The sequence below is a fragment of the Sarcophilus harrisii genome, chromosome 1 (genome assembly GCF_902635505.1).
Source record: "Sarcophilus harrisii chromosome 1, mSarHar1.11, whole genome shotgun sequence".
Taxonomy (NCBI): domain Eukaryota; kingdom Metazoa; phylum Chordata; class Mammalia; order Dasyuromorphia; family Dasyuridae; genus Sarcophilus; species Sarcophilus harrisii.
In genome coordinates, this window is record NC_045426.1 from 662812645 (window position 1) to 662823092 (window position 10448).

A 10448-nucleotide genomic window follows, 5' to 3' on the forward strand; every position below is an offset into this window, starting at 1 on the left:
GTTTGTATTTTATCTTAGAGGCACTAGCAGCCACTGGTGCATTTTGATCAGGGTCATAATATGGTTAGGAAAATCATTTTGGCAACTATGTAGAAGCTAGATTGGAAAAGGAATAGCAGACCGATTAGGAGGCAAGTCCACTGGTCCAGGCAAGATATTATAGGATCATAGATCCAGAAGATGAGAGCCTAAACCAGGATGATGGCTAAGCAAATGGAAAGAAGAAGACCAATGGGAAAGAAAGTGAAAAAATAGAATCTAGAAGACTTGGTCATTGACTCTGAGGAGGAGAGAGTGAAGGAGAGGGAAGATCTGAAGATGACTGGAAGATGGTAGTAGACTTGATAAAAATGAAGAAGATAGGAAGACCTCTCCTAGATCTCATCTGCTGAATCACCATCCGTCTCCTGTGCAATAACAATGGGTGCCCCTCAAGATTCTGGCTTGGACCCTCTTCTGTTCCTTCTCCATCCTCTCCTTCTTACCCACTATCAGGAGTTCAAGTATTTTCTCTGTCCCTACATAACCATTCAAACTCTACTGCAAAGAGCACAACTTCACTAGGCTGACCATATTGCTTGAATGCCAAACATACACTTGCCAAAAAGACAATTTTATGGAGAAATCACAGAAGACAAATACTCACAAGGCAGTCAGAAAAAGCGATACAAGTGATCAAAATGTCTCAAGAACTTTAGAACTGATTGTACGACATGGACTGCCCAGCTTGGCATGCCCTCATCAGAGAAGGTGCTGTGCATGAGCAGTTAGCGAATCCACCTCAAATATTTATTTTATTTATTCTGAGGCAATTGGGGTTAAGTGACTTGCCCAGGGTCACACAGCTAGTGTTAACCATCTGAGACCACATTTGAATTCAGGTCCTCCTGACTTCAGTGCTCTCTCCACTGCACAATCTAGCTGCCTCATCCCAAATGTTTATAGAGACTATTTGTGTCAGATCTTTGGCCAAGCATTTGGAGTTTATATTGGTCTGATCAGCCACAGTAGGCAATATAATTCTGACATAGTGATATCATTTTGGTCCTCTTTGAGAATGGACAACAACAATACACACAAACACATACACACACATATACATCTAATAGTATTTGTATAGTATTTTAAGATTCTTGAAATATTTTATAAATATTTTGTTTAAACCTCACAATAATTCTGCAAAATAGGTGTTATATCTCTCATACAGATGAGGAAACTGAGACAAGTTAAATGACTTGCCCAGATTAATAAATTAATAAGTGTCTGAGGTCAGATTTGAACTCAAATCTTCCAGTTACCTCCACCTAAAACTCCAAAAATCAGCATATCCAAAAGGAAAGTCATCATCATTGCCCAAAGCTTCTCTTTCCCTCAACTTCTCTGTCCTGCAGCCTCCTCCTCACTCCGGCTCAAAATCTTGGAATCCTTTGGACTTTCTTTTACCACCCTCCCCCACTACTACCATAAGCAAGCATTTGACAAGAACTTCTTAAACTTCTACAATGTCTCTAGAATCCATCTTCTTCCTCACTCACACACCTATTTCTTGTTCTCACCACCTCTCATCTGTAGACAAAGTCCTCCTGCCTATTTTAATACTGTAATTGTTCAGTCTTGTCCTACTCTTCTTGAGCCTGTATGGAGTTTTCTCGGCAAAGATGCTGGAATGGTTTGCCATTTCTTTCTCTAATATAGTAAGACCAGGACAGATGAAGTGACTTGACCAGGTTCACACAGCTAGTGAGTGTTTGAGGCCAGATTTGAACTCAGATCTTCTTGATTCCTGACTTGAGGCAGCTAGGTAGTACAGTGCCAAGCTTAGAATCCAGAAGATCTGAGTTCAAATGTGATCTCATCTGTAAAATATGCTGGAGAAGGAAATGGCAAACCATTCCAGTATCTCTGCAAAGAAATCCCAAAAGGTGGTCATGAAGAGTCAGATTGGAATGAAAATGACTAAACAAATTTCCCAACTCTAGGGCCCAATGTTCTATCTACTGGGTCATCTGTTTCCTCCATCTCTAACATGCTTGCCACAATAATCTTTCTAAAACACAAATTTGATCATTTTACTCATCAGCTCCAAAAACCTTTGATGACTTCCTGATGTCTTTAAGTTAAAATACAAACTAAGCCTTGTTTCAAGGCCCTCCAAAAACTAGCTCAAGCTTTCCAGATTTATTTGATATAATTCTTCTTCAAACATCCAATAATTCTTTTTTAGTTGTATATAATATATATTATATATAATTATTATTTTATTTTTTGTTACATTTTAAATTCCAAACTGTCTCCCTCCCTCTCCATCCCACATTTTCAGGCAGATTTGTAAATATATGCAAAACCAAATTATGTGTAAGTCTATTTATCAGTTTTTCTTCTAGAGGGAGATAGCATCTTCCTTCAAAAGTCCTTTCTAGTTAAGTTGAGTGTTCATAATACTCAAAATAACTTAGTTGTTCACAATTATGCTTCAAACAAAAGTGTTGTTACTGTATACAACATTCTCTTGGCTCTGCTTACTTCACTTTTCATTATTTTACACAAGTTTTTCCATGTTTTTCTAAAATCCACCAGCTCATCATTAGTTAGCACAGTAGTATTCTATAACAACCATATATCATAACTTTCTGCCATTTTCCGATTGATGGGCATCCCTTCAATTTCCATACTTTGCCACTACCAAGAGAGCTGCCATAAATATTTTAGAACTTATAGATTCTTTTCCTTTTTCCCTGATCACCTTGAGAAATAGACCCAATTTCTGGATCAAAGTTAAAAAAAAAAAAAAGATCTTTGGACATAACACATTCTATGATTCAATTAGTCGACAAGCATTTATTAATCACCTCTATGTTTGAAAAAACTGTGCCAAGTATTGGGGAAGCAAAGAAAGGTGAAATACAGTTCAGGCTCTCAAGGAGCTCATAGTCTCATCCTGGAGAGAACATACAAACTACTATGTACAAACAAATTATAAATAGGATAAATATGAGAAAACTGACAGAGAAAAGATACTAGATTTCAGGGAAATCAGGAAGGGTGGACTAATAACTGTTCACAGATCTCTTCCTTCCATGTCCTAAATCTGTGTATTTTTGTCTTTTATTTATGCCTAAATAGCACTTCCTTTTGCTTGCTGAAATCCTCTCCTACTTTCAAAGGCTCCCTTCCTCAGTGAAGTCTTCCCTGATTCTCTCCCAGCACCTTTATTCTCAAATTAGTTTTTTTTTCCTTCTTTCTCCAAGGTTTGGATAATGCTTATTACTGTATAATTTCCTAGGTCTTTCCTTTCTCTTCTCACTCTGTTAGTTATCACAGTTGATCTATTGACCTGTTGTTGCTCTTTAGTCATGTCCGACTCTTCATGACCACGTTTGAGGTTGGGTTTTTGTTTTGTTTTATTTTGTTTTTAGCAAAGATGCTAAATAGCATTTTCTTTTCCGATTAATTTTTCAGAAGAGGAAACTAAGGGAAACAGAGTTAAATGACTTGCCCAGGGCGACAGCTTGGTTGGTTGATAGTTGTCCTTGAGTTATAGTGTATCTGCCTATAGCAATGTGTGTGTCAGCTTCATTATCAATGTGGACATCCCTGGAAAGTATACTGCCAAGGTAAGTGAATTTATCCACAACATCCCAAACTTCTCCACTCCACTCCACTCCACTCCCAAGTGTTATAACTGATGTATCTAATAAGGGATTTGAACTCATGAAGATGAATCTTTTTGATTCCAAGTTCAGAGGTCTATCCATTGAAGGTGTCTTAGTTTATTACCCTAGAATACAATCAATTCTTTGAAGGCAGAAAATGTACTGGAGCTTTTTTCATCCTAACATCTCTAGCAGTGAACAAAGGATCCTATCAATAGGTTGTTAAATTTGAATTAGAATTAAAGGAGAGAAAGGAGAGCCAGGCCTCTAGGAATAAAATGGCTACAGACCCATAGATTACAGACCACAAGATTCATAGATCAAAGAAATCAATTGCCTAGACCTAGAGGAAACGTACAGCCTGCCTCCATTTAGATGATGGCCTCAAAATACGGAATTAGACATATTTAAATTCGGACAATCTGATAATTCAGTTTACATATTTGTTACAAGGGCTTTGTTTTTCTTTTCTTTTTTCCCCTAATTGGGAGTGAGGGAGATAGAAGAAATAAAAAGGACAGAAACAGGATAGCCAAAAAAAAAAAAAAAAAAAAGAAAGAAAGAAAGAAAGAAAGAAAAGAAAAGAAAAGAAAGAAAGAAAGAAAAGAAAAGAAGAAAAAAAAAGAAAAAAGAAAGAAAACAAAGTCATTGAGCAAGCAACAAACATTTAAATCGGAGGCAACTAGGTTGTGCAGAAGATAGAGCACCGATTCTAGAGTCATGAGTTCAAATCTAATCTGAGACACTTACTGGTTGTGTGATCCTGAGCAAGTCACTTAACTTCTGCTTGCCTCAGGTTCCTCATCTGTAAAATAGGGATCATGACAGCATCTACCTCTGGAGTTGTTGTTCAGATCAAATGAGATGATATTTGTAAAGTACTTAACAGTGTCTGGCACAACTATAAAAAAAGTTACCTGTTATTATGCTGTTGTTATTGTAAAGCCTTCCCAGATCTGAAGTTCTGTGTTTCAGATACCCTTCCAGCTCTGACATCCTGTTTTATAAGGGTCCTCCCAGCTCTCATATTCTTTGCTTTCAGGGCCCTCCCAGATCTCCAATTCTGTTTTATGTTTTTCTATCAGATCTGCCAAAGTGATTTCCCTTAAGCTTTGGTTTGACCGTGTGATCCCTTCCCTATTCAAACTTCAGTGGCTCTCTATGATCTCCAGGATCAAATATAAAAATTTTTGTAAGGCTTTTTAAGCCCTTCACAACCTGATCCCTTCTTATTGTTCTCGTCTAATACCTTACTTCTTTATACTCTCTTTTCTATTATTGGAACAAATCCATCCATCCGTAGACTATATTTTTTCACTGAAATACTCTTCCTCTTCTCAGCTTCCCTGGCTTCCTTCAAATCCCAGCAAAAATGCCACAGGAGGCCTTTCCCCAGTCTCCTACCAGACTAGTGTCTTATCTCTGAGATTAGCTCCAATTTTAACAGGTTTTTGCAACAGTTTCCTCCAGTAGATTGTGACCTCCCTGAGGGCAAGTACCTCGCTTCTGCCAGTCAGTCTATCTCAAGATAGTGTGCTATCAGCACATGCTGGCACATAGCTGGTCCTTGACCAATGCTTGTTGACTTGCCCAGGGGCTACCTATGTTTGCAGGGGCCTTGGATAAGGAGCCAGAAGCAGCGGCTTCCCTGGTACCTCAGCTGTCCCAGGGCAGTGAATAAAGAGTGTCAGGGTTCCCAGCAGGATCACTGCAGCCCCCTCCACAGGAATCGGAGATAAAGGCTTCCGGGAGTAGCTTCCACACTGAGCCAAATGCAAATCATTCCCGGACGTGTCCCATTTCCGGGAGGTGGGTGGGACTCAACTGCTTCTCCAAAGGGGCGGGTAGGAAACTAATAGAGGGAAGGTTTCTTCTTCTTTATCTCCTAGCCTGCAGTCCAATCGCAGAGTTTAGCTCCACCCTGGAGGTTTTCTTGAGAAATCAAAAAATCAAATGATCAGATTTAAGAGTTGGAGCTGTTCCTAGAATTCATCTTCTGGCTCAACTCCTTCATTTTGCAGATTAGGAAACTGAGGCTCCAGGAATGGCAGGGGCCGAATGTGAACTCGGATCCCCTGCCATTTCATTTTGCGGTCTCCACATTACACTGACATCACTGGTACTTTTGTTTTTTCTTTCCCAAATTCTTTTCAATCTTAGCTTCATAAAAATTACAATTCTAAGATTTGATGAAAATCCTCATTCTGTTCCATACAAGTTAAGAGACACTTGAGCAAGTCATTTCTATTCCCTCCGTTTCCTCAACTATAACATTACAGTCTTTTTTTAGTCATGTCCAACTCTTCATGACCCCATTAGGGATTATCTTGGTAAAGATAAGGGAGTGCCTTACTATTTCCTTCTCCAGCTTGTTTTCCAGGTGAGGAAACTGAGGTAAACAGGATGCCTTGCTCAGGGTCACACAACTTAGTAAATATCTGAGGCCAGATTTGAAGCCCGAAGAGAGATCTTCCCAATTCCAAGCCCGGCACTCTATCCACTTCACCATTCCAGTGTCCATCTATAAAATAAAACAACAATATTTATACTTGAGAATTAATGTCCAATGCTCCATAGCCAAAAAAGCTATAGTTACTTTCTTTGCAACTTTGCTGAAGATGGAGTCCTCCTCCCACTAATGAGGTACCATCCATGCTTCTTATTAAGAAACTCAGATCTGTGTCTTTCCACAAAATCCTTAGTAGAGAATGTTCCCCCAAATTCTGAAGGCATTTCTCTGGCTTTGGACTATTTTTTTGAATGCTGGTATAATACTTGGACCGTGTTATCCAGGTTAGCTTTTTGTTATTTCTCTTTCTTTCTCCTCCATACCATTACAAAGACTGTGGCTCCCATGCCTGGAATACCCTCACTTCTTCTTCACTTCTGTCTCTGAATCTCTGGTTTCCTTCAAAACTCACTTCAAGTCCCACCTCTTAAATGAGACATTGTCCTCTCTCTCTCTAAATTATCTTACATTTATTTTGTTTTCTATGGATATAGTTGTCTTCCTCCCCAGAATATAAGCTCTTTGAGAATAGGAAAGTTTTGGGGTTTGGTTTTTTGGAGTATCATCAGGAGCACAGAGCTGAGTCTATTATTGGCAATTCATAAATGCCTAAAGATTAATCTAGTATCCTTCCTTTTCCTTAATTAAGTAGCCCACCTCTTTTTCCAGTCAAATATTAATGATGAATAAATGAAGCATTTATTAAGTGCTTACTATATACAAAGCATCATGGTAAGTATTGACTATGTACAAAGTACTGTGCTAAGGTGGGGAAACATATAGGAAAGGAAAACAGCCCCTGGTCTCCAGGAGCTCACATCATAATGAGGAAGAAAACACACATAAAAAATTTTCAACAGTCTCATGGTCCTTAGGGTACAGCAATAAAGCAGATCAAAATGCTTCTTCTGTAATATCATTTCCACAGATGAAACCATATCATTTGAACCATTTGATAATCCCAACTTCTTTGAGAGCAAGAACTTTCTTTTCTGGATCTTCCTTAACTTTGGCAGTAACCCCCACAGGAACGCTTGCTAGGCTGCATCTCGGCAAGATTGACATCCCAGGTGGATGACTGGGGCCACTGGGTTGGAAGCCTTGTTATTCCCAAGACTTTTGAGTTCAAGGTCTTGGGCTTTTTCTACTGGGGTCTGAGGAAGGTCATAGTCAGGGTGATCTTGGTTCAACTTGACTAACACATACTGTCTCCTGCCTCTCCCTTGAGGAGCTTTGATGATTTAGCTACAGGAAAACTTGCTCTGTGGGTAGCATTTGGTGGGATGGCTGGTCCCTTCTCTATGGGAGTTGTTTCCCCAGATGATGATGTCAGAGCCTAGGCTGATAATGCCTTTTACACTAAATAAGTGTGAGGTATTATTAATAATTACATTTTTCTCTCATAACCTAATGGCCAATTTTCTGATGACAAATGTCTCCATAGTTAGCTAGCTGACAATAGACACTACCCATTACCAAGCTAAGATTCAAAGCTTTTCTAGTTTGGCTTGATCTGTTGGAACTTGCCTTACCCCAGCTTAGCTTTCAAAAATCCAAAAGAAAGTTGGCTGCCAGGTGATAAATTTTTTTCAACCAAGGTATTCATGAAAACCATTTATTTAGGGACAGAGAGGCTGCAGACTATATCAAAGACAGTATCATTGATCTTTGAAGTAAATACAATTTTATTAATAATATGTTAAAATTGTATGTCTCCAATGGAGTTCTTCCTCCCATGTCTCAACATGAATGAATAAATAAATGAATTAATGAGAAACATTTATTAAAGAGTTTACTAAGCAGTAAGCCCTGGACTAAGTGCTAATAATTCAAATGCAAAAGCCAAGGCAAGCAGTCCCTGGCCACAAGGTACTCATTCTAATGAAGGAGATCCCACAAACAGGGGAATGATGGCCAGGGTAAGGTACTTTGGTCCTGAACATTTCTGGGATTGGACCCAAATCCAATTGGACCAAACACATATGGAAAGTTTCAGCAGCAAATCAAATGGAAAAGTCCCGTGGTCCTTAGGGTGCAGCAACAAAGCAGATGATAATGCCTCTTCTGTAATGTCATTTCCATACATGAAACTATCATTTGAACCATTTGATGATACCAAGCATTGTGAACTACCCAAGTGGAGTTAGGAAGGCCTGAATTTTGACTTTCACTGAATCATCCAGATGTGAGACATTTGGACATCATCCAGTTGAGTCTCCTATATACCTCAGGAGTCTGTTCTTTTCCCTACTTGAATCTGCAGAAATGGGAAGTCACTGCCTGGGGGAAAAGTTACTTCACTGCCTCTCAGTTTGCCTAATTGCAAACTGGAGATAATGATAACACCGAATTCACATGGTTGCTGTGATGTTCAAAAGAGATATTTGTAAAGCAATATGTAAATCTTAAGGCACTATACAGATGGTCCCAAAAGTCTGTTTGTCAGCTAGCTATTAGATTGACATACTCTTTCCAGGGGGCAATTTAATGTATCCTTGAAGTATTAAGTAAAATATAATTTAAAATAATACAGCAACAAGATTGGCTAAAATCCTCCTGGCCTCTTCCACAAGAGCAAGAATTCTGTAGGAGTCATGGTGTTTGGTTGGAGCATGAGAAAGATTTCAAAACACCAAGGTTAGCCCGAAGGCAAAAAGACTTCATGGAAGGAAGTTCTAGGGAGGAAGATGTCCACTGGATATCAGAAAAAACTTCCCAGCAATCAGATGTCCAATAACATAAATTGCCTTATCAGATGGACAGACCGTTATCACTCCAAGTCATGGAATCCCAGGAATCCATATTTTAGAGGTCATTCCAATAGCTTTCCTTTACAGATGAGAAAATTAAGTATCAGAGAAGTGTATTGTTTGCCCAGGATTAAGAAATGGTAAGTAATAGAGCCAGAATTTCAATCCAGATCCCCTAACATTCTTCCCTTGTCTCTCTCCAATTCATTATGCTCTCCAGTCTATGCTGTGTTGTTCAAGCAAAAGTTGATAACTGCCTATCAGGGAAACTATGAAAGAAAAGAGAAGGTTGAAATAGATGATCCCAGAGGTCCCATAGAATCTGTGATTCTGTGAAACAAGATTATATACGTTGAATGCCCTTTTAAAAAACATAAATGTGTTTTACTTGATTGCACACGTATAACATATATCAAATTGCTTGCCTTCTCAGTGGTGGGGAAGGAGAGGGAAAAATGGAGAGATTTTGGAACTCCAATTTTTTTTAAATGTAAAAAAAATTTTTTTAATTTGGAGAAAATAAAATATTAAAATTTAAAAAGTAATAAGAATGCTTCCAGAGCAAATTAGAAGCAGCATGAAGATCAATAGAACATTGGCCTTGGAGTCTGAAAGACATGAATGTCATTTCTAACACTTATCCGACTATATAACCATGGGTAAGCCATTTCCTCTTTCTAAGCCTCAGTTTCTCCATGTGTAAAATTCTGATGATCATAGCACTCACACTTCAGAATTGTGAGAATCAAATGAGGGATAGGTAAAACAAAACAAAATAAAACACTTTGTCAATCCTGCAACCTGCTATAGATGTGTGCAGTTATTATTAGATAATTATTAGGTAATGGGAAGAACAGATAATACATCAGGCCTGACCCACTTTTGATGGACTTTGTTCTGGCTCAGTGTTGAAAGCTTTGTTGCTTCACTATATCTCCTTTTCTCCCTCTCCTCCCTCCCATTGAGAAGGCAAGCTATTTTATATATGTTATGCATGTGCAGCCATGTAAAATATATTTATATGTTTTTTGAAAGTGCATTCAACATATATCATCTCATTTCATAGAATCATAGCAAGCTCTGGGTGGTCCCCTGGCCTGTGGTCACCTGCCTCCTTCCCATCCTTCCTCCACTGGAGGAGAAGAGAGATGCTGTGACTATTTCAAATGGAGACACAGCTGGAAGGGCTTCATCTAATCAAATGCCATCATTTACCAGTTGAAGACAATAGACTCAGAGAGACTAAGGGAAATACAATGACTGAAATGAGTACTTGAATTTCAATCACTTAGTAAGTAAAGAATTGTTTTTGAAACTGGAGAAAAAATGCTTAGAGAAAACCCTACGCTTGAGCAGATTAGTCCCATCCTCCACTCTCCAAAAATATATTCCCCCAGGTTGTCTAAAATTCTACTATTAGCAGTTCATTCCTTTGGGTCAATCATTGGTCCTTCTCTGTTGTGCTCTTTTGAAAGCAGATATCACCGGCATGATGGATCACACATAATAAGAAACTATAACCAGTATGAGAATGAG